A 26,495-nucleotide genomic window follows, 5' to 3' on the forward strand; every position below is an offset into this window, starting at 1 on the left:
TGTGTGTGTTTATGTGTGTGTGTGTGTGTTTATGTGTATGTGTGTGTGTTTATGTGTGTGTGTGTGTGTCTCTCTCTCTCTCTCTCTCTCTCTCTCTCTCTCTCTCTCTCTCTCTCTCTCTCTCTCTCTCTCTGTGTACATATGTGTGTTTATTTAAAACAAGGCCGATAGCCATTAGTCGCGTGCTCTCATGTAATTAATGTATGCGTGAATATAGGATTGACGTGAAATTCTTAAAGATAAACTAAAATGACCGAAAAATGGGCTGAAATGACTTAAATAAATAAAAAATAAATGACTTAGAATGACTTTAATGAACTTAAGGATGAATTGAATGACCTTAAGAATGACTTGAATGCTTAAAAAATAACTGGAATCCTTTAAAAACAACTTGAATGATCTGGAGAATGATTTGAATGGCTTTGAGACTGACTGGTTGTAAAGTGAGTGATCATTTTACATTAAATTAATACAGAAAAGTGATCCCCCCCACTTTATATCACAAAGTTACAAACATAAGTACAGCATGTAGTAAGAACAGATACTACACTTTGATCTTGGCCAAAAGGCCAAGAAAAGGGTATTTATTTGCTCCTCTACCGTGCAAATTAGACACAAGGCCGATTTTTAATGTGAGGAGTGAAGGGGAAATGGGGACCAACTCCCCGGGGAGTAGGGGAGCTGGATAGTGACAATTAGTATGAAGGGTTGCTCCTACATTGACCAAGGTCTTATATGTGGGGTTGCCCCCACATATGGTCTTTGTTTACAGTATCTGCCGGAACAGATACTACACTTTGATCTTGTTTATATAGTTTATTTCCGTAATGAAAAAATTTTACAATTAAATAATGAGAAATTCAAAAACTAAAAGCAAAAAATTAACATTTGAAAACAAACTTAGGCACAAGGCTCTACAAGAAATGGGATGGGGAGTGTTGTAGGGTCTTTGTTACTAAAGTGAAAATGGAGTCTTTGGCGACTTTACTCTTGACTGGCAACATTTACCACAATACCTTATTCACTCTAAACTAACTAATGAAAAACCCTAGCATTTTTGCAAAAAAGAATATATTTACAATTTCTGTGTGTGTGTGCGCGTGTGTGTGTGAAAAAGTACAATTCATTGGAAAATAAAAATTTGGGAGAAAATAGTTCGTGTTGGGGAGTGGGGAGTCTAGAAGAAATGTACAAAAAATAAAATTGCCTAGTGCATTGTTAGTAGGGTCCCTCCCTGAGCTATTCTGGATGATTAGATCACCTACTGTTTTCCAGGGCACCGGAAACAAGCGGGGAGATCCCTAGTGGGGGTTGGGGTGGATTCTTATCGGGTGATGGGGGGTAAAAATAAATATATTGTCAAAAACAAAAAAAGGGGGGAGGAAAGAGGGGGTAGATGGCGACCTTCGAGGAGGAGTTGACCAGGGGTAGCAAAAACAAAAGCGGAGGGGGGGGAGTAATGGAAGGGTAGCCTCGGAAGGTTCTCTCGTGCTGAAAAACAAACAGTCGGAGGGCAGGATCTCATTTGTACCACCAGTCAAAAGTCTCTTTACTTTTTATTTGTCTAATTTAGTGGGATGGGTTCCGTAGGATCCAGTACCGCATGTGCCATGCTTATGGTGGTAACACGAATTCAAACTTGGCGCCTCGTTGGATGCACAAGCTAGCGTCATGCACCCACCTCTTGTCAAAGGCCACTCGAAGCAATCTCTTCCAATCGCATCTGATCTTTACTTTAAACAGATGTTTAAAGTAGACGATCAGATCCCGATCCGGAACAGATATCCCTTCGTGGACTCGCTTGAGGCATGTGATCCATATGACCATCCTCACTACTGCTAGTATCGCTAGAAAAACCATTCTTTTCTCCCTAGGCAGCGGCGGATCAATGTTCTCCACAAAATATGACTTGTCATGTTCAAGCCAGCGCTTGGCATCGATGCGAGCCGTTACCTCGTTGACGTATCATAGGAGGGTCTTGAGCCTGCTGCAATGAAAAAGGCATGACCGGTTGTTTCCCTCATGTCCTCGTCGCAGCGTAGGCACTAGACGCGAGTTTTTTCATTGTAAAGGTTGAGTTCGTTAAGGAGGGACAGTGCGTTCTGGACAAGTCGCCAGGTAAGGGAAAATTCCGAGTTTGTAAGAAAGTCCTGCCCCAGCACCCAACTCCACTGGGAGCGGACATCCCCGTCCGTTTCACCAGCGATTCCTTTGTGTTACGCCCCACTAGCTCCCGATAAAACCTGTTCCTAGACTGTTCGAGGACACTGATCCCTGGCAATGCTCTAAGTATGGACTGGCATTCGGCGTAGAATGTTTATTCCCCTTTTGGTCTCCACTAATCATTGACCGAGGGGTCGGGTGTGAGATTGGAAAATGAGCTTCCAACCGCAGTGACCCATGGGACGTCTACGTACATCGAACTGCTCAGGAAGGCCAACCTCTCTGCGTGCTTGTGACACAGGAGATCGGGCAGTCCCAAGCCTCCCTCACTCGGATTTTGAACACAGAACAGACCTCTCTGCAAACATAATGCTTACCCTCGTTCCACAAGAGTGTGTTGAGGTGCTCCTGTAAGCTGATTCATTGTTTTACAGGGAGGAGAAGTACAGACAGATGGTAAAGGATGAACGGAAAGACGTATGTAGCACACGCCTCCGCTGGACCCTTCAAGGACAATTTCCTTCGAACCCAAGTCTTGACAGAGGATTCGACCTTGGTCTCCACTTCCGACCAGTTTTTCTTCAGCTGGAGACCTGGTCCGAACCACACACTGATGATCCGGACTGGGCCGTCGATCCAACTGAAGATGCCCAGATGCGAATTTACTCTGGTCCAGGCACCTAACCGCAGACCCACCGACTTACTGCGATTGAGGACGGCCCCCATAACTTCTTCGTATTGAGTGAGCGCCTCGGTGACCACTTGAATGTCCATGGGGCAAGACACGAACACGGTGACATCATTAACGAACATGGTGACGTCATCGATGAACGCGGAAATCCTGACTCGTGTGCCTCCAGGGAGAGCTATCCCACGCAGGACTGGTGTAGTCGCCTTGTCCCTTAACTTGCGAAGGAGGGGTTCCAATGCCAGGACGTACAAGAGAGGCGACTGCAGACAACCCTGTTGCACCGACCGGGAGACGGCGAAAGACTACGACAGCTTACCGTTGATCTGCAGCTTACCAGAGATCCACTTGTGGAAGTCCGGATTAAATCCGGCGGCCTCCAGCACAGATCCCAGGAACTGATGGTCCACCCTATCGAAAGCCTTGGACTGATCCAAACTGATCAGCGTGGCCTCGGCGTCGTCTTCTGTCCCCTCTATGATCGTGTGTATCAGGTGAAGATTGTCCTGAATCGATCTCCCCTTCACAGCATAGCTCTGGTCTGGTTCGATCAAGTCAGTGATGACAACCTGCAACCGATTCACAAGAACCTTGGCCAAAATCTTTAACTATGTGTTTAGCAGAGTCAAGGGCCTGAAATCATCTAAATCTTCCTCCCCACCATGCGGTTGACCTTTCCTCAGCAATGTGATCACTCCCTTGGTCACCTGCCCAGAGATGGAGCCCTGAACAAACCAATGGTTGAACATATAGGGACCAAAATGGGCGACAGCCTCAAGTAGAATTCGTAGGGTAGACCATCAAACCCCGGGGACTTGTTGCAGCCGACCTGCTTCAATGCAGCAATGATCTCATGTTCTGTGACAAGACCATCACAGCTTGAGCTGCCATGAGGCGGGGCGAGTCAGCCAAATAGCTGCCAAACTCTTAGACCCTGAGTCTGGGTAGTTGGGTGAAGCGCTCCGATAGATGTTTCCGAAACGCTTTGCAAATCTCCCACGTCGACATGAGGGTGTGCCCTTCCAGGTCGTTTACTTTTCGAATGTACCCGCTAGCCAAGCGATTGAGGTCTTGTTTAGCTAGCGCTATCTCTAGGGGCCCCCCCCCTCCGCCGCCCGGGTCAGCCTATTCTCTATATGCTTCTTGGCCTTAGCCTTATCTAGAGCAAGGCGTTGGCTGTACTGAACTGAGAAGCATCTAATCTTAGCTTTGAGACTAACCCACCACTTACTCCCAGTAACCGCCCCCACTAATGCCCGCTGGATTAACTCTGTAATCTTCAACTGGTAGTCCTCCAGCTCCAACAAGTGATCCATGTGAAATCTGTCGACCAGGTCGCACGAAGCCATCAGATCAGACAGACTGCTGTCACACCACACCGACCCGCTAGTACCCCCGACCTTATCTACCTTGGGATCAAGGATGGCATTCCAATCACCCATTAAGACTACCCTCTCCGGATCATCCATAAAACCCTCCACCCGTCAAAAGAAGGAAGCCCTCTCCACAGCGGAATTAGGTACATAAACTGCGACTATCTGAAACACACTGCTAATAACGGCAACATTGACGACAATCGTCCGCCCGTCCTTGTCTGCGTAAACAACATTCACCGACGCTGATAGGGTGTGATTTACTAGCAAGGAGATTCCACGACTATAGGTATTGCCATATGCTGAGTAAACATCGTAATCGTTAACCACCACCTGACAATCCCCGTCACAAATAAAGTGGGTCTCCTGTATAGCGGTAATATCTACCTTGAGGGACACCAGATCTCTCAGCACACGCGTGGCCTTGCTTCGACATCTGAGGCCCCTCACATTATAAGTAGCCAAATTTAAAGCCATGGTCACCTACCTTATTCAGTGTCACACACAGGCCTGAAGTCCCTGTGTGTGAGGACATTGCAGGCCTAGCCAAGGCTTCCTGTCAGTGAGTCTGCAGAGGGTACTCCATTCTTGGCCAAACCTCCCATGTCCTGGGGAAAAATTAATTTTAAAGCCCTGTAGAAGGAGGGGTGAATATATACAGGGACTCTGCCCTCGCATGTAAAATCTAAATTGTTTTGCGAAGGATGCACCGTGCCCACCAGCTGCTGGCCTTGGATTGCATCCTTCGCTGCATTTATCCACGCCCAGAGGGCCTCAGTCCTGGAATCCCTGTCGACCCTAATAAATGTGGTCAACAAGGGAGCGTCCTTGAACTTGATTGGGTCGGTGACATTATCGCCACCTACATAGAGAAAGTTCTTTAGCTGGTTATAACGGACTTTCTGCTGGCCTTTCAGTTCTGTTGTTGGCTGCAGAGGGCCCGTCTCACATATCCTTCCTCCTGGAAGGAAAGGACTTTTTGTCCGCTCCGTGCGGATTGGTGGGGTAGGTTTTTCCTTGACTGGAGGGGGAGTGGGTGCAGGGGGAGTAGAGGAGGGGGTGTTGGGTGTTGGGGTGTTAGGTGACGGGGGAGATGGTTTTTTAGGGTCGTTACTCGACCTTTCTGAGGATGGATTGCGTGGTAGTGTTCTTGGGGGTTCAGGGAGGGAGGGGGGAAATTGCTCTGGCTGTTTGGGGGAGTGGGATTTGGGGGGTTCAGCCTTAGCTGGTTGAATATTGTCTTTGTGGGTGGGGGTGTCTCCCTTGGATCTCCTGCTTTTCCTCCTCTTCATTGTTCTCTTGCTGACTGCTGCTGCTGCTGTTGTCTCTTCTGTGTCTGTGGCTATCTCTAGACCCTCCGACGCGATCTCTTTCTCAGAGTATTGGAGCTTCCTCTTGTTTGATGGAAGAGGGCGCCTGAGTGTCCATCGGGGTGATTTCGGGTTGGGTTTTGGTCGTTATTAGTTTAGGCAGGTTTTTGCTGGGTCTGCCCTTCCTTGTGACCATTGCCCAATCCGCTTCTGCTGCAGAGTCAGAATTGGCTGAGGGTGTGGCTTTTACCTCTGCTGGGGTTTTGGCGGGTGTTTTGGTGGGGACTTTTCCCTGGGGGTTGGCTGGCAGTGCCAGCAGTGAGGTTTTCTTCCCTCCACGATCAGCGTCATGGTCTGCTCTCCAAACTTTAGCATGGCTGGAATGTTGTCGAAACTGTCCTTGCCCAGGACCATCCGAGCTTTATAGTCCCCGGTCAAAACGTTGCGTCGACCGTGAGCTGGGGCGACTGCCTCCACCTCACCGTACTGACTCAGTATGGCCCCGACTTGTTTTCCGGTCATATAGCACGGGACGTTCAGTACTGAGACAGTGGTGTTCCTCCCGCCGAGGTATATTGACTAGAGCCGAATGTTCCTGCTTCTGTGTTTGGTCCTGGCCAGTCTTTTTGCATCCTCCTGTCTGGGGAGCAGAATGTCCCACATGGTGAAACTCCTCCTGCATATATAACTTGCCGGAATGTTCAAGTCAATGAGGATTTCCACCATGGTTTCTTTGTTGACACCCGTTAAACTCCTGGTCTTGAGGTCGGTGGTGATCAGGGAGAGAACTCTCTTTCCCAATTTTTCGATCTGTCCCAGAAGGGGTATGATGGTTGTTCCCTTCGTGACATCCTTGTAAGTGGAGTTGAAGAGTTCCCTATAATCATCGGGTGTCATCTGCTCCAGCTCCTGAGGGCCCCATGCCGTATTCTTGTCCTGTTTGGTGTTGGATGGACCGGGGAGTGGATCGGCTGCCGCTGCCTTTTCTTTCTGCTGCTGGCTCTGTTGTTGCTGCTGCTTTTGCTGCTGCTTGGACATTTTGTTTCGGGCTAACTCTGGCCAGTCTTCCTGTGGTGTTGTAGACTGGTTTTGGCCTGTCTTCTGGCCCCTTTCCTTCATTTTTCCTGGAGATTGAGTCATGGGATTTCTCCCATCAGGCTTTATTGTCGGTGGGTTGGTTTTCAGGGCTTTTGGTGGTGTCGGAGTGTTTTGGGGAGCTTTGTGCGGTGGAGGTGCCTTATATTTCCCCCCGAGAACCTTTAGCGATTCCAAAGTGTCCCTGAAAAGCGCTTGGGTTCTACGGGCAACTCCGTCTTCATCATTTTCCCCTTCGGGTGTTGGGGAACTGCCTTCATAGGAAGTAGGTGCTGGTTGACTGGATGGGGGCTGGGAGACTGGGGGTGTCACGGGCTGTGGACCACCATTATTGCCTTCGGCCTCCTCATCTCCAACTTTATTCATCTACCGGGAGGCTGTCCTCGTGGGGAGCAGGAGTGATGGGGTCTTCTCTGGCCGCCAAGGATTGAGGTGGAGGGGGTTCGTTGGGAGTGGTCGATATGTAAGTAGAGTTAGGTAGTAAGTTTTGAAAATATATATGGCAATTAAGCTACACAGAAGTTTTTGCATTTTATCATCATGGGGATTCGTCAGGTTATTGCGTGTAGTTGATGTTGCCTCGTGTTTTTATGTATTTCCATGGTACTGTGTTTGCTAGTCAGTTATTCATTTGGGTGTGCATTTATTTGAAAAATAGTGAATACTATTTTCCATTGAAATAAATACAAACAACAGAATACCAATAAGACTAAAATTAGATGAAAAAGAAATATAATTTGATATACGCCGCCCTATAATCAAATGGTAAAAATGTGACAAAAAGTTCTTAAATCTTATAAAAAAAACTCTAACAAACTTATTACACAAAATCTTTAATAAAAACAACCTATAGTCGCTATGAAAACTTAGAGATGATAATTAAAGTACATAATATAATAATAAAATAATAAGAAAATTAATAAAAAAGAAAAGAAAATTAATAAAAAAGAAAAGAAAATTAATAAAATATTTGACCAACATAACAACAACAAAAATAATACGAAAAAAAAAATATAATTACTAGAAATAGTAATGATGCAAATTTTAATAAAAGTAAAAACACTAACAATGAGCAAAAAATTGTAAGTGTAGAACTCAGGCACTCTGCTACAATATAAATGCCTTACCAAAAGCATAATTTACCAAAAGCCACAATATTTGCCAAAGAAAGCATAACATTCAAAAACAAAAACAAAAAAAACGCTGAATAAAAGCAGCATTTGCAAATGACTACTGGGAGATAAAGGAAAGCCAACTATCGCCAATAATAGGGTGGAAAATAGTATGGCAAGCCGGCACATGTAAAAATTTAGATGACATGTGTAGACTATATTTGAATGAGAAATTAGCTATCCTAAAGTTTAACGAACCCCAAAATTTATTAAACTGCAAGAGTAAAATAGCACACGTATGAAAATAAATTTTACCTTAAGATAACAATGCTTACAAAACACATGAATAAATAATAACAGCAACAATAAGAAAAATGATAATCATATTTATTATTATAATAATAACAATAATAATAAATAAAGCAAATACATTAGTGTAATATAAAATGTAAGTGAAAACATTCAGGTTAAAACTAAGTCACGGTCACTTCCCAACACAAAGAAAAGAAAAACCCATCCCTGCCAAAAAGAACAAAGAAACAAGTGAATTAGGGGTCAAGTGAACTTTTGCTTAATAAACACGCGCCCATTGGCTATGATAAATGCGTGTGTGAATAACAAAGATTCTTATTGACTGACTAGCAAACTCGGTATCATGGGAATATATAAAAACATGAAGCAACATCGACTCCATAACCTGGTGAATTTTTACAAGGATAAAACATGGAAAAGTTTGTGTAGCTTAATTGCAATATATTTCCAAACTTACTATATATATATATATATATATATATATATATATATGTATATAACTACTTCATTTACTCACATAATATATATAAGTGAGAATGCGCACGTGTGTGTGTGAGGACACTTCTCAACCTATATACCCAATGGATTTTATATCTGCAGACTTGAAATTTGGTATTTAGGATATTCAGACATGTAGAAAACTTTTTAATCAATTTCCATCTGGAAAAACGGGCTGCTCAGGGGTCAAAAATGAAAAATTGGTATATGGAGGTCATCGGATTTTTAACTGCTTACTGTTTCACGAATGCGCATGTGTGAATGGTTTACATGACAGGTTTATTATATTACAAATAATTAGGTTTAGAAAACATTTCTGAAAATCGTTTCAAGCCGGCATAATGGTTATCATACTTGACTCATTGTCCTTCGGTTTCGATCTCACTCAGTTCCAGTATTTTCTTATTCTTTTTTTTTTTTTCTTTTACTTACAAGAAATGATCTGTTTAGAAAACATAATACATGCACATACCTCAGTTTTTGTATGAATTAAAATATACGGAGGCGTGCAATAAGTAATGCCCCTGACCCACTTCCCATAGCAGTGGAGCAACGAAACTTGACACAGTTATTAGTCTTTCTCTACATAGGAACCACCCAGAGTTATGCATTTCTCCCATCGTTTGATGCAGCTCTGGAGACCATTTTTGTAGAACACTCCAGGTTGATCCTCCAACCACAACGTGACTTTAGAAATCAAGCTGCATCATCTGGGAAACGCTTTCCAAAAACAACTTCATGTCAGAGGGTGCAATGTCAGGAGAGTAGGGAGGATGGGGAAGGATTTCATAACCACATGCCTGTGCTTCTGATCTGGCGATATGCAAGTTGTGGACCGGAGCGTTGTCCTGCAGGAGGAGGGTACCTTTGCTGATCTTGCCCCACCTCTTGATTTTGATAGCTTCCCTTAATTTCCTCAAAAGTGAAGCATAATAGGCTCCTGTAATTGTGGTACCCTTTGCTAGAAAATCTGTCATCACTACTCCGTCCTGGTCCCAGAATACTGTGAGCATAACCTTGTCAGCGGAGGGCTGCACCCTTGCCTTCTTTGGAGGTGGTGAGTCCAAGTGCTTCCATTGCATTGACTGAGCTTTGGTCTCTGGATCATAGTGATGGATCCAGGTTTCATCCTGTGTAATCAATCTTTTGAAAAACTTTGACTCATTTTCTTGGCACATCTCCAAATTCATCCATGAGCACTCAACGCATTCTCGCTTTTGGAATGGTGTGAGCAACCTGGGAATCCATCTGGCAGACACCTTATGCATATGCAAATGGTCATGAATGATAGTTTCCACAGACCCTGTACTAATCTTGACATCTTGGGCTATTTGGTAAATAGTAATCAGCTGATCTTCTAAAATGGCAGCCTCAACTTGATGGACAGATGCCTCATCAATGGCAGAAGGGGGGGGCGACCAGGTCTGGGAGCTGTTTCCACAGACTTCCGGCCATGTTTGAATTCACGATGCCAGCGTTTTACAAGGTCATATGATGGGACATTATCACCATAAGTTTCTTTCATTTCATCAAAAATTTCCTGTGGTGTGCGTCCTTTCAAATACAAAAACTGGATCACTGCTCGACATTCAACAGGCTCCATTTCACACCCGACTCAGTTCAAACGCCTGTAAAACAGAAACCACAATTAGTTCAGAGTTGTAATTTGCCACATAACCCGTAGAGATATAAATCATTGCACATGCAAAATTTCAGATAGATCAGATAACTGGAAGTGGGTTAGGGGCATTACTTATTGCACGCCCCTCGTAATGTTTATGTGTGTTTTACGAACGGGCAACGCTGGGTGGCCTGCCAGTATATATATATATATATATATATATATATATATATATATATATATAGAGAGAGAGAGAGAGAGAGAGAGAGAGAGAGAGGAAGAGTGCATTCTACTAGGTATACTTGTATTTCCTGTATTATTTTTCTTCTTGTATTTTGCATGATTTCTTTTAAATTTATAGCAAACAGGTGCTGCCATTATTCTCTATATCCCCTACCTAATATCTGATGTCCTTGACATTTAACACCCTTTCCTTCAGAAACTTTTTAAATCACCATTCCCCTCACTACCACCATCTCCACGAACTAAATTCTTTGCCACAATTTTCAAACCCCAATCCACCTTTTTATTCAGACAGACTGTAATTCTCATGCCGCACTTATTTTTCTCTTCTTTGGCTTTCTGTAAACAATTCTCTCATAAATATGATATGTTAATGCAGATTTCACATTTATTATTATACATTATATTGATTATCATATTCTACCCAATGTATATAGTAATGGTTTCAAAAGTAAAAAAAAAAAATAATGGGTGCCATCAGCTGAAATCGAAACCAAACCTTTAATTTTGCCGTCTGAGCTATCGTCAAAATGTTAAAAAAAAAAAAAAAAGCTAAAATGTAAGCGATTTCAAGCTAAAAAATGTATATGTACGCATGCTCAGAAGTCAACAGCGACTTTCTTTTTTTTTTTTTTTTTTTTTTTTTTTCTTTTCAATTTTGACCCCTTAGCAACTATTTTTACAGGTTAAATACCAAATCGAAATTGTTCTTGAGGTTCAAATACACAATATATCAAGCTTTAAGTCTCTAGACCAAATATTCAGAGAGGAATTTGGTAGAGACGTTTGCATACACATGGACCAGGTCACTTATATAAATGACAAGAGTCTATATTCCAAATTCCAAAATGTTGTTCATCTTACTATTTATTTTTTTCAGCATGTTAAAATGGCTGTGGATATATATATATACTAGCATGGGTGCCCGGCGTTGTCCAGGTGTTTGGAGGTGTGTGTGTTGAGCAAAAAAAAAAAAAAAAATTGGTAGTAGGAAGGCAGGCTCGAACCTGTACCGCATTAAGCATTAATTTCTTCATCCTCAACTGGGCACTTTTCTACAGGGAGGGGTCGCTTTTTTCACCGATATTTTCGAAAGTCATGCCCTCTTATCGATTGTCTAGCCTTAATTAAAACCTTCCAGTTTGGCGGTGGTTGTAACAGCAAAGACGTCACGTTTTTTCCCCCGTTCTTTTCCTCCTTCGCGGTACGGGTTTATATATATATATATATATATATATATATATATATATATATATATATATATATATATATATATATATATATATATATATATATATATATATATATATATATATATATATCCACAGCCAAACAACATCGCAGTTCACAAAAGCCATGACATTGTTGGGCTGTGCAAATAATTATATAATTTCTCATGTCCTGAAAATTATAGTTCCCGTTCCTGCCACTCTCTCCTGCTACCTACCTTGCAGCACAGGTAGCTGTCAGCAGGGAGTATGGTAATCTCATCAGTCTCATCGCTCACCACCTACTTGGCATCTGTTTCTCATTTTAGTCCTGATTCATTTTTTATGTTCATTACAAAACTCTCATGATAATTGGCCCAAAATCGCATTTCTATAGAATCCCCATTCTTTGCTTTTTCATTCTTATACCGCACAATTCTTTCTTTTCTTTCATAACAAACATTAACATTTCATGATGTTAAATATCAACTGGTCATAATGTGTTTTCGTATAAGTTTACTTGAATGGGATCAGTAAGGTTTGACTAGAGCCAGTTATTGTCTCATATACAAGGTAGATTTTTCAATGGTTGAATTCATTCATATGATAAAAATAAAAATATGCAAGCGGTTTCATAAAATTTTTTATGGGTCATCAGATGCGCTGTCTAGTACATAGATGCAGGGATGTGAGTTTCTCACATTTTTATAATTCAGAAAAAACGAAACTTGTTTTTTTTTTTTGTTTTTTTTATTAAAATTTCAAATAGCTAGCGTTTTAGGTCTTTATTTTTCCCCCCATTTGACTCCATTTTTTTCTTTCTTCCTCTCTCTCCATACTGTGCTGTCTTTCCTTGCGTTGCCTTTCTTTGTAAATGTTAATTTTGCCATACTCCAAACAATTCATAAATAGAATAGATAGAAATGTGTTCCTGTCTTTTTTTAAAACATATCAGTCGATACTTTCGTAACGTATTGTAACTTAATACCCTTCACTAAATCACCCCTTCTTCTAAATGAGATTCTCTTATTTTTAGGCAATGATGAGTGAACACTTTTCCCCCACCCCACTTCTCGATTCGAAACGAAAATTGGGAGGGGGGGGCAGGTTTAGAAATTGAACTCAATTTCATATTTTTCTGCCATTGGCTACTCGCAAATGTATTATCCATTCTCGTCTGCATTGCTTGCTGCCTTAAACTCTGGTTATTGCTCTTCATATATCATAACTTATGCCCTCAACTATAATAATTTTGAATAACTGGCCCAATTTTTTTGTCTGGCAACAGGACGCTTTTGTTTTTATTTAATCTACTGGAATAGATTTTCCTCATTTCACGTTTTACACTTTTTAGTAATATCATCAGTTAATTGTTTCTGCATTTCTTCATTTTCAGGATTTATTCAATAAATGATAGATTTTATAAGAACTAGAAGAATACTCGTTCCAAGACAGATAAATTTAATTCCATAAACAGAACAGCTTTGAGCAAATTTTACGTCTTTTCATGAAGATTAATATCAAGATAATAAACCTTATTTCTAGAATCTTTATTCTAATTTTAGTCAAAATCTGTTACATGGTTTTGATTCTTGTAAAGGTTTAAAATTTAAGGTTTATGCTTGAAATTGAGTGAATCTTGCATAATTGGTGTCTAACGATTGTGGGTCAAATTTAATGCAAATCTGAAATATTTTAATTTTCAAACAAGTGAGTGTGCCCATATTATATTCCTAAAACCACAAAGGAAATGAAATTTGGGGAATATTTATTCATTGATGTCTAATATTTATTGTAAAAATTCCACCTCCTTCGCATAAATAAAACTAAATTAAAGTAAATATAGTACACATTTGGACCTCTTATGCCTAGCAGCTGTGTTCCAAAGTTTCTAATGATCAGGTAATTTGTTTATGAATTTAGGGATATCCCTTAATCTCTATCTGTGCTTAAAACTAAACAAAAATTCCACATGCAAAGCTTTTCTCTCAGAACTGCTCGTCTGTGGAATGCAATAACATGGAGCTGCTTCCTAGATAACTATAACATGGCCGTTTTCAAGTCCAATGTAAACAATTTCTTGTTGAGCCGTTCTCTTAAAGAATTAATTTCTACACAATTTCCACCATCATTAATCACCTGACATCCTTGAGTGGCCTCCAAACCTTGATAAGCGATGTCTTTACAGTAAAAAAAAAAAAAATGAATCCTGTACATACAAATATATACTCATACAGATAGGTAAGTTTATTTCGAAAGTGATGTAATTTTTAAAATTTAACATCAGAGTGATTTTTAAAAGAGCCAATCTATTGAAAAGATTATATGTTTGGTTCAGATTAACATATATGCACAGTAATCGAACCAGTAATACCTGAGCGGTTTCCTCTGAAGAAGGAAGTTTATAGAGAATATAAAATTAACAAGCGGTTCCTAGATACATGTATAGCACCTTGTATTTTCAAATGATCACCCATCTGGTACTGGCCAGGCGCCACATCGCTTAACTTTGGTTATCTAACACGAACAGGTGTGTCAGTGCAATTATGCACAATAAGCAATTATATAATTGTATATAAAACTAAAAAGGCCTCCAGAGCTCTACTAAAATCTCTCCTATAAGTTGAATGCACTGTTGTATCCTGTATGGCACAGAAAAACATTTTCCTGCCATGCTATTACAAACAGCATGGCAGAAAAATAAATTCACAATTTTAATCGATTCCCCCTCTCCTTTCCTTCTATCTCTCTCTTTATATCTCTTTCTCTCTATATAGCTCTGTCTGTCTGTCTGTCTGTCTGTCTGTCTGTCTCTCTCTCTCTCTCTCTCTCTCTCTAAACCATTTTTCTATTTTAAGTTCATATTAGCTGATTAAAATAATCCTTTAGATATTTATGAGAGATTATCAGCATGGATTATCATCATTGGTTCAGTTTTCGTTTTCTATGTCTGTCAAATATGACTTGGCATCAGTGCAATTTTCAAGTGAAGTGTAGATGTGATTTGCCAGGTTCATCAGGTTATTCGGTACAGTAATGGTTAGTTGTGAGTCCCCATGTGATATGTAATATATGATAGATATGTGTTAGTAGATATATGATTGGTTAGTTTAATCACGTGATTTGGATTATATAGATTATTCGGACTACTATTCTCACTTTGAATGTTATTCTCACAACGTTTCAGCTAATGTAACCTCTAACCTTCTTCAGGTGCATCTTTTCAAATTTGGGAATTTTTATGTTGAACTGAAAAAGGTCGGAGGTTACATCGGTCGAAACGTTGTGAGAATAACATTTAAGATGAGAACAGTAGTTAAAATAATCCAAATCATCAATCCCCATCTCAAAAATTCTGAAAAATAATATGATTTGAAGTTGGATTTTGGTTACAGTCTGAATATGGTTAATAAACATGTCCTGATAGAATAATCTCACTTGTCATTCTGGAGAGATATAAAAGTCTCCCAAACTCCTAGTTAAGGAAAAATGGATATCCACTCAAAATAAAATGGTTAACATCTCATTCACCCAAGAAATTAGTGATCAGATTTATGAATACGCCACGAGAAAGAAATGCGGACAATATCCATTGACCTACCTCATTAAAGAGATGTGCATCACGCGCGCGTCGTGTGCCATTGCGTATATGCAAAGCAAAACATAAAGGAGTCAGAACAGATATTTTTTAAGATAAATACATCGAATCTATTCGTTTAGCTCAGTTCAAACATAAGCAGGATAAACCAAAGAAAATACTATTTCAAACATAAGCAGGATAAACCAAAGAAAATACTATTTCAAACTTAAAGGTGACAGACCAAATAAAATCTCATTTTTTAAAATAACTTAAAAACTCTGGAGCTAATTCAAGCGAAATATTCAACGCGAAATTTGTATTATAATAACAGTCAACTCATTCATGTTCGTAAAATGAAACATATGTAACTGATGCAACGTTTTTGTTATGTGATGATCCAACATATAATTTCTCTGTTGCTTTTATGATTCCGGGTATCAGTTGTCAACAAAACACACAAAAAGAAACGCATACAAATATTTATGCTTGTATTTTTATGTTTATTAACATTAAAAACGGTTTTCTTATTTGGCTCGCTGATGATAAACTATTTGTTTACATGTACTTTTCGTACTTGGTTTTGTGTGTGTAACTCGTTGCTCTCCAGCAACCAACTCTGCTTTTTCTTTTTATCTTTTCTTACAAAATTACTTTTAATCTCCAATGGGTTCTTTGTTCGCATAATTATCGTATCAATCCATAGATTGATACGATAAACATTCTTTAAAGTAACTGTAATTTCGTTTTCAACAAAAAACTTTCCTGGCTTAAATTTCCAATTATTGCCTAACCAAAACTTTGAAGCAGCCGTCAAGTAAACTTTTGTTCATTTTTCGCAAAGGAATTTCCTAATACATTTTTTTTTTTTTTCAATTTTGATTTTGAAATCTAAGCTAATCTTTATTTTTTGTTTACACATAGAAATCATTTCCTTCATTTTTATCTGTTTCAGTTTCTATTTTCATCATCACTATCGCATTACAGTTATCCTAATGCTTATTTTTATTTGTCCTATCTCATAATGTTTTCTGAAATCGCACCATATTTTACAAAAATAAACTTCAGTCTCTGCTTGATTTGCTCACATAGTTTTAATTATGAAAGTCCAACAGTCTTTTTTGCAGTTCAATGATGTGTTCAAAATCACACCTGGATACGACTTTTTTTTCAGTTCAGAAATAGTGTTGTAGCTTTACAAGCCAATAATAATCAAGACAAATACTGTATTAACAAATGTATGTTAAAGAAGTATATGTCATGATTCTGGGGACCATGAATGCCATGAATTGCTCCCTAATAATGATGCAATTATATTTATAGTCTCTGTATTAAGTTCATTATTATGTACTTTTTAGAATATAAAAATTTATTAGACAAAAAAGGTTAGAAGTCTCGACCAACTAACTGATAAAGAAAAGCCTCTCATTGATAAGTGATGATGAATCTCAAAGACTCACAACTGTTTTGGCAAATTATAGTTCTTTTTTTTAAGTTGTATTTCTGTGTCCGTGTAATAGAATTATTTTACCTGCCCTGGAACGGGTATTCTTCTAGTAACACTTATTCACTCTCCAGGTTTATCATCTATATTCTCTTCGACAAGAGGTTCAACATTATCCGACTGTCCTTATGCTAAGTCTTCACTGATAACAATTGTGGGGATTGACTGTGACCATTTGTCAATGTTTATGGCTTGATGGTTTCTTTCCATGTTTTTTTAGGGGAACCAGTTTTCCTTTTACTTTCTTGTGTCTCTGCAAGTGCTGATATTCTGCTTGCTTCTTTTAATATGCGCAAAACAGTGAGGAGAGTTTGTCCTTATAAAGACATAAAGTTTTGGGATGGCTAATTTTTCGAGTAGAGTTTGACCTAATGTTCTGGATCTGGTCAAACTTTATGTTGCACTTAATTATTGTCCTGCTCTGGCGTTGAGCACTAATTAAAGACAAAGTGAGGATCACTGCTATGTACTTTTTCACTCTACTCATAACGCCATATGTCTTTATTTTTAATGCCTCCCCCTCCAATTTTGTCGTCTAATATAGTCGGAAGATGTTGAAATGTTGGAAAATTCTCAGAATTACAGTCCTATATATATAGTTTAGATTTCATAAAAATCGGATATATGTATATATATATATATATATATATATATATATATATATATATTTGGAGTATTAAACCGGTTCTGCCCCCATGAGTCACTTCGAAGTGGGAACGCATAGGGAGTAACATATTTGGAATCACTTTCATTGCCTTCTCTGATGATGTCATACATGTGATGTAAATTTCATTATGATAGGATATATTTAAAGTTTTAAAAGAAGGTTCAGTCCCCATAGCTTCCTTAGGTTAGAGGAGAACTTTGAGATTTGGGACCATTTTTACAGTTTTACCCAGAAATTTTTTATATATGATTTAAATTTCATTTAGGATATATTTGAAATTTTATGTCCTCATAGTCTCCCTAAAGGTGCAATCAGAGATTTTGAAACACTTCCATAGTCTTCCCAATAAATTTCACGTAATGCACTTTCAGATTTTATGTACATTTCTAACCTTTCTTTCTACATGGAATGCAGAAATATAACACATATGCAGAACAGATTATATATATATATATATGTGTGTGTGTGTGTGTGTGTGTGTGTGTGTGTTTATATATATGTGTGTATATATGTGTGTGTGTATATATATATGTGTGTATGTACATGTGTGTGTGTGTGTGTATGTACATATATATGTGTGTGTATGTACATATATATATATGTGTGTGTGTCTGTATATATATATATGTGTATGTGTATATATATATATATGTGTGTGTATATATATATATATCTGTGTGTGTATGTATATATATATATGTGTGTGTGTATATATACATGTGTGTGTATATATATGTGTATATATGTGTGTATATATATATGTGTGTGTATATATATATATGTGTATATATATATATATATGTATACATATATGTATACATATATATATATTAATGAAAACAAAGGGATGTAGTGTTTACCTGATATACGCAATGGTAAACTTCAAACTAATATAAATAACAGTATTCATATATAGAAAATTTAATCCCAACCGAATTAAAAAAGAACACTACGCAATAGAGAGTAGATCTTATTATAAGAGAAAGAAAATTAAAACTGTAGTTGAACTTTACAATCAAAATTTATTGTTCGACTGAATACTCCAAAATACAATTTACAAAGTCCTTATTCCGCTGAGTTTCAAAGAATGCTATTCTTGTTATTCTTCTCATCAGAGGACATAAAGAAATCAGCAAATTATATTTGTAGCAACAAATACAAATGTAGCTACAAATATAATTTGCTGATTGACTTTGTAAATTGTTTTTTGGAGTATTCAGTCGAACAATAAATTTTAATTGTAAAGTTCAACTTACAGTTTTAATTTTCTTTCTCTTGTGTGTGTGTGTGTGTGTGTGCGTGCGTGCGTGTGTGTGTGTGTGTGTGTGTGTGTGTGTGTGTGTGTGTGTGTGTGTGTGTGTGTGTGTTAAGTATACTCTTCTGTTCAATGAAAAAAATTTGTTCAAATTAACAAATTGTTGACAGGATATCCAGCCAGTCTTTTATCTCATGATGTCCCTGTTTCTTACCAACTGTGTAATTCCACCACCCTCTCCTTCCACATTCGAATTCGGTCTTGGTTCTGTTTTCTGTTACTTGTCAGTTTTATGTCTCCAATAATGCCATCTTTGCCTGCCACGGTTCGGTTATTCAGCACTTTATCTGACAAGTGAATGACACACCTTCGTCATCATTTCCTCACCTGGTTGACAAGAACTGTCGCCATTAATTAATCCTAATACTCGGTGTTGTCTCACCGATTTTTACATCATGCCAAATTCTGATAAGTAAACAAGTTCTTCAAACATAAAAACACATAACGCCATTTTTTTTTCTTCCTTTCTGCTGTTGTTTGGAAATTCCATTATTTTCCAGACTTTTTTTTTTATTATTTGTTTGTTTTTACTAAAAATCGGATCCTCTTAACATCAACTTCTTGATTTTTTAAGAAGTGTTATTAGGTTTAGTCCAGTTGTTTGACTCATTTTGGTTTGAGATAGCATTTTTATCACTGAATGAACAGATTGAATAAACACATTTAAGCATTTCAAATAATATTATGTCCAGAAAAAAGTTCTTGCGGAATTTTTTATTTTGATTTCAAATTATGTATTTCCAAATAAGTTTTCGTTATAATACCTTTACTTTATATATAATTTAAATGGTGTTTTTTCGAACTATCTAATCGTTTGAATAACAATCAATAAAGTGTTTGGCCCAGGAACCACTACTGAACGCACAGCACAGTGTCGGTGACGAAAGTCTTAAAGACGATGAACATAGTCGTCAGCCATTAGATACTGATGACAATTAAGAGCTTTAGTTGAAGTCAGTCCATGCACAATTGTTTGAAACTTGCTTCTGAATTAGACGTAACGTATATAATGATTTCCAACCACTTGAGAGAGTTTAAAAAGACAAAAAAATTAATGGGTGCCTCATGAATTCAACGACAACCAAAAGAAACCCGTTATGAAGTGTAATCTTCCTTTCTTTTACGCAACAAGAACAATCCATTTCTCTACTGGGTTGTGGCTTGCCGTGAAAAGTAGGTTCTTTACGACAACCAGTGATGCTTAGCTCAGTGGCTAGATGCCAATGAAGCTCCACGACACTTTCTGAAGCCAGAGTTGCACCAAAAGAAGGTCATGCTAACTTTTGGGTCGTCTGCGACCGGTTTCATCCATTACAGTTTATTGAATGCAGGCAAACCATTATGGCAAAGAAGAGACCGTCAACAAATGAATGAAATGCATCAAAAACTTCGACAACAACACTTAGCATTAGTTAACAATAAAATCCCAATTCTTCTCCATGACAATGCCCGACCGCACGTTGCTAAACCGACCCTGCAAAAGCTGAACGAATTGGGCTATAAAACTCTGCCTTATGCACCATACTCTCTAGACCTCTCACCTACAACTTTTTCAAGCATCTCAACAACTTTCTGCGCGAGAAATGCTTCCAAAACCTAAGCGATATCAAAAACACCTTTAGCGACTTCGTCATCACCAGATCGAAAGATTTTTTATGTTACTGGCATAAATGCGTTGATTCTGATGATGCTTATTTCAATCAATAAATTTTTGTTTGGAACCGAGATATGTTTACAGCAAGAACTTTCTTCTCTCTCTCTCTCTCTCTCTCTCTCTCTCTCTCTCTCTATCTATCTATCTATCTATCTATCTATCTATCTCTCTTATATATATATATATTGGAATCATGAAGGGAAAACTTATTATTCATGATTAAAAATAAAATACGAAAAACACGTTTTAAAAAAAGGAAAGAATTAAAAAAAAATTGAAGTGCTGATCGGTTTCGCCCTCGCTTTTTCAAAGCTGTATTAAATTAGATTAGATTAAACTAAATATAACCTGTGTTACGACTCTTCACGTCTTTCAGCTGTGTTGCAGAAATTCAAAATGATTGGTTAATTAGTTAAGGATGAATCTTGTACGTAAAAATATATAAACATTGTTATAATATGTAATTATATGTAAATATATAAACATTGTTATAATATGCTTCGGACCAGCACTTCCATATTACTGTAATACCTTCTGAACGGGAATTCCATTAGGTTGTATCTCGGAATCGCGTGTCGCATTGATAATAAAATAAAAATGCTCCACCACTATTGGCCAGCATTTGGTTGACAACCCGTGCTGTGCCGATAGATATAAAGTTGAATGGTTCGAGGTGCTACATAGAGCGGACTCCAGAAACCATTTAAAGATTTTGGAGTTTGTCTCTATTGCGGTGCGGAAACCTTCTTTGTGCCAGCAGAAAGAAACATCTAACGCATTGTTTCTCTTTGGGGAACTGTGAATCTTTTCTCCCGTTTTGTTTTGTTTTTTTTCCCCTCGTTATGCCATTATTTTAATCGTTTTTTTAAACGTTAATAAACTTTATTTTAGTGTCCCCGTAACTTTTGGCACATTCAATAGTTCCCCATTAGAACTCTTTACTTTCGACATAGTATTATTATTTTACGCTATCGATTTTCTCCTGATGAGATGATAGCTGAAAGAACTCTCGAGAGACTTCCGCCCATTATATTTATATATATATATATATATATATATATATATATATATATATATATATATATATATATATATATATATATATAAAAGTCTCGAAATAAAGACGAAACGTTAATGAACACATAACACGGTTTGTTCCTTTTTGTAAATCCTCTATCAGTTTTTGCTCTACAGGCATGAAATTTAATAAGTAAGGTTTTCGAACCCATGCAAAACTTTATATTTGGGTTTTAGCCGGGGAAAATTGGTGCAAATGTGTGAAAATTAAAGAAATGGAATTTGCCACAACGGCATTAGGAATATGTATGCGTAACGTAATAGCTATTGGATTATGTTTTACTTTTTAGCCTTACAGCAAACATGTCTTCATGGCTCAGGCATTAATGTCAAAGGAAAAATAAATAGTAAGCTAAAGGTTTTGGTTTCGATTCGCGATGGCGGCATATAAGTCATTGTTTTTTTTTTTTAAACTTTTTAAATACGAAACTTAACTTGCATTCATCAAAATATCATATTTAAGCGTATTATACGACCAGGCAATGCTGGGCGCCTGCTAGTGTATATATATATATATATATATATATATATATATATGCTTATCTTATTTTCCTTTTGGTGGTTTGCACTTTCTTGTTAGATATATTTTTGCTTACATTCAAGCATCATTTTCCTTTCGGTTGTCTACTATGTTTGAAAATCTGTAGACTGCTTTGCCCTTTTCTGTTGCAGTCAATTCCATTAAATTGATTTAAGCATAATGTGACATCTAGTTTGCCACCGTGAGTCGTTTCGAGGTGCTGTGAGCAAGGCGATTAGTTTTCCATGTCTCAACAGGAGGCCTGCGAATCTTCAAATGTTCCACTAATTTCTCCAAGCTTTTCATAACTACATGACTTGGTTTCTCCCCCTCCCCACCGCGAAAGTTGACCTCTCTTGACTTATTTCATTCTGAACTCTTTGTCCTTGAGATAGTGGGTGGTGTAAGGAGAGAAAGACGCACATGATGCAACAGGAGGGTTGGATGTGGTTATTCGTTTGCTTCATATTCACTAGTGTTCTAACGTGTGTGGACGTTATCTGTCTACTGAACACGCGCGAGCGCGCGCGCACACACACACATACATACACACACACACACACATATTACAAGAAGGAGGTGGGTTGTGTAGCCCCTTCTGTTCAATGAGTTCCTGTCACGACATATACAAATACTTAACTTTATATAAATAGAGATGTATGTACATTAAAAAAGTTTTTCTTAATTTCAGTTGATGTAGCTTCACAAGATTTTGCTTCCATTCTATCATTTTGACCTTTTCAAAACAAGCATCGTTTTTATATACTTTTTCAAACAGTCAATCCCAGTTCAATAAATACACTTTAGATATTATTGGTTCCTCATTACTTCTACATATAATACACGTGTTTGTTCTGAGTATAACATTTAAGCAACATCCGAAGATGATGTTCCAAATTGGAAAATTGGAAGGTGGCATCCCTTTATTACCATAAATCATAGGTTCACACTGATGGCCATTATATGAGTTAAATAGAATATCCGGTATATGATACAAAACTGATGTACACTTATATTTATCTCATGAATAACTAGCTAAAGTATCATGACTAACTAGTTAAAGCAACCACCAGGAATAAATATTTAAAGATATCAATAACTTTAAGCATAAAAACGTTTTTCTCTAAATGACTGAATTCCATATGCAATAACCTGTAAAGGATTAAATTGACATAGAATAAAACAAGCCATCCATATGCACCTGCGACTATGGCACATGACTGTTTTGGTACATCATGAACCCGACCTCTGTATTGATTTAAAAAATCCACTCTGTCTTGTCATAATTCCTTCAGATGAGTTTCCTCATTTTTTGTTACCTTCAATTCCTTTCTAGGTCTTTACTGGCATTCTTCAAACCATCTTCTAGGTCAGCCATATTCTTGTCAATATTTAAATGCCTGCAATCTGTGGAAGTCATGTATTGTTTCATTTTTTTTTTTTTTTTTGCTTCTTCATATTTGCATTATTGTTGTTGTTATTGCACCTCCTCATTCTCCCCCTCCTGACCCCATTGGACTGCTACTACTCCCACTCCAACTAGTTTTTAGTTCACCGGTACAAAATATTTATAATCAAATCACATTTCCACATTAATATTTTTCCTCTCTTTAAATTCTATTATCACACTTTCTCTGAATACATTTCTAATATGATAATCTCAGAGAAATTTAGAGATTTATGCTTCCTTTTTTTGAGATTGGATTATAAATTTAATTGAAAAAAATGTTTTAAATTTTATTGAATTAGATACAAAATTTTGAAATTTATAAAAATGAAAGGTTTTGAAAAAAAAAACGTACTAGTTCAATTTTTAGCAGGGGGTTTAGGTTTCTATATAAATTCCAAAGTAAAACGAATCATCTTATGTTGAACTTTCAAAAATGAAACTCTCTTCTAAAAGTTTAACTGATAATTAAAAAAAATGTTTAATCTGAAATATTAGTGCCGTTTTTAGTCCAAAAAAAGCCTAATTTTTAATAATTAAATAGTAAAACTTTCAATTCAAAAGTTAAAAAAAAATAGATGAAAATCCTAAAAAAATTTGATTTTATATTCGCTTGCATCTCTTTATTTTATAAAAGAAAACTTGATAAGATCTCTTCCAGCTACAAGTAAAAATTGATGGGGGGGGGTGACGGGGAAGTAACCGTGAAAAATATAATATTAAATGAACAAAAACAAAATGGAGAAATAATAATAAATCGTACAAAACTAAATTAAAAATCATAGATGATTGTTTAAAGCAGTGAATACTCGACTATGTACGTGGCGCTTACCAAGGAAGAATTACATATAGAAATAAAAGATTGTATAAAATATTAATAAATATTAAAACAAAAACAAAGAAATGACTTGTTAAATAAACATCATCCAAACTAAAATTAAACAAAAATATATATAAAAAAAAAAAAAAAAGTTTTATCTACTACACTGTGTGAATGTTTTAATTACACAAGCCTAATATCTATAATATATTTTTTTAATATTAGGTTACAGTACAGAATAGTTAACAAAATCCCCCTCGGCCCTCCTCATGTTACAACTGCATCTCTAAACAATAATGTCATCATATAGGAACCGATTATTAATATAAAAGGGCTTTGTTAACTATTCTGTACTTTCACCCAATATTTTTTTTAGATGTCATCATTTTTATCATATTATAACTATTAAAAAATCAGTTATCAACTTTTGGCAACCATCTTGGATATTGACATAAACAGTGTCTGTACCGATAAACTAAAATCACCCTTTCTCTCATTATTTTTATTCAGTTCCTGTGGATGAATGCTTATCAATTTCTTTGGCTTCCTCTTCTCAAAGAATCTCTATATATACGTTTATGTTTACAATTTTTTTCTTATTTTTTTATGCTTTTATTTATGCATATTTATTTAGAAAACACAGTGACCTATTTGAATCGCATATGATGAAAAAAAGGAAGATATATAATAAAAACATGTTTTATAATATGAAATTCAAAATAATAAACGTTGATAAACTGTTCCTGTGAATTATTTCATTATATTTAATCTGCAGACGTTATTAAAGAGCTGATGCTTTTTAGGAACAAGTATCCAAAGTTTTGTGATGTAAACAGTTCTGGCCACGAATGAAGATAGTCAAGTTATGGCTTTTTCCAAAATCAACAAATAAAAAGGCTTTGACAAACGACAATTTTTTTATCAACTAGAAATACCAATTTTTGAATTTTACTACGTTTGCAACTTTCATTTTGGATTTTTAAATACCTTTATAAAAAGAGCTTAAGCTTAGGATTTAAAAAACAAACAGTTCAATTCGTATTGTAAAAAAGTAGCGAAATAACATTGCAGAATACATTTACATACAATGTAAAATCAACGATTTCTTTCGTTGAATAATTTCTTAGCATAAAAAAAGACTAATAATATATTTAACATTTGACAATCTTAGTGAAACTCAGAATTGATGATGTAAATACTGAAATTTTCTTGGATACCTAATCCTAAAAAGTATCAAAGAGTTTGTGTGAAAGAAAAATAATTATGAAAATACACGTTGTTTAAAGCACATAAATAATTCTACCAAGATTTATGAAAGTTCAAAAATTTATATATATATATATATATATATATATATATATATATATATATATATATATATATATACAGGGTGGCCCAAAAAAACGGGCCCCAACTAATTAGACCCCGTTTCTTAGTGTTTTGTCCGAATGAAATGAAACTTTGGTCATAACTAGTTTATTATATTCAAAACATCACATCAAAACACTAGGGTCTTTGGCCTTTTTTCTCCGTTCTACAGCATATGTTCTAGATATTCTTTCTATATTTTTTTTCTTTTTTTGGGGGTCACCCTGTATATATATATATATATATATATATATATATATATATATATATATATATATATATATGTAACACAGTTAGGAAAAATTATCATATGTGATGTCATTAATTATTTCTGTTTTTGGTCAATAAACATGTAATGGACATTTATAAAGGTTTTTTAGATCATGTTCGGGATTTTCCAACCTTTAATATGGCATTTAAATTTCAGATTTATTTCAGATTTAACATTAAATTTCTGTAATTTCTTTAAATGTTTTTGTTATATCTTTACCTTTAGCAATCGCTTTGTTAGAAATAAAGTAAAAATGAAAGTAATTTCACCATTTCTAAGATAAATGTAATGTTTTATATATATATATATATATATATATATATATATATATATATATATATATATATATATAATTGATGTCTCTTATAGAACTGTGGTGACCTTATGTGTGTGTTAGCTGCTTTTCATGAGATATATGAAACATACTTTGTTTTTTTTATATATTAACACAAAAATTTAACAAAAAGAATAATTAATCAAAGGAGTTCTGCTATTTTTATCAACGTTTGCGTTAATGAAAGATTATGCATATATATATATATATATATATATATATATATATATATATATATATATATATATATAGAGAGAGAGAGAGAGAGAGAGAGAGAGAGAGAGAGAGAGAGAGAGGCAATGTGTAAACACAATGACT

At 36.5% G+C, this 26,495-nt stretch overlaps 1 protein-coding gene and 1 pseudogene across 1 annotated transcript in view; one reads left to right on the forward strand and one right to left on the reverse strand.

Moving 5' to 3' along the window:
- Nucleotides 1-26,495, forward strand: part of LOC145255716 (transmembrane protein 132C-like) — a 429,514-nt gene that overhangs the window by 349,944 nt on the left and 53,075 nt on the right. The gene's annotated exons all lie outside the window — the stretch shown is intronic.
- LOC145255922 (U2 spliceosomal RNA) lies at nt 443-582 on the reverse strand (annotated as a pseudogene).

The sequence above is a fragment of the Euprymna scolopes genome, chromosome 31 (assembly GCF_053919585.1).
Source record: "Euprymna scolopes isolate OS-2025 chromosome 31, ASM5391958v1, whole genome shotgun sequence".
Lineage (NCBI taxonomy): Eukaryota > Metazoa > Mollusca > Cephalopoda > Sepiida > Sepiolidae > Euprymna > Euprymna scolopes.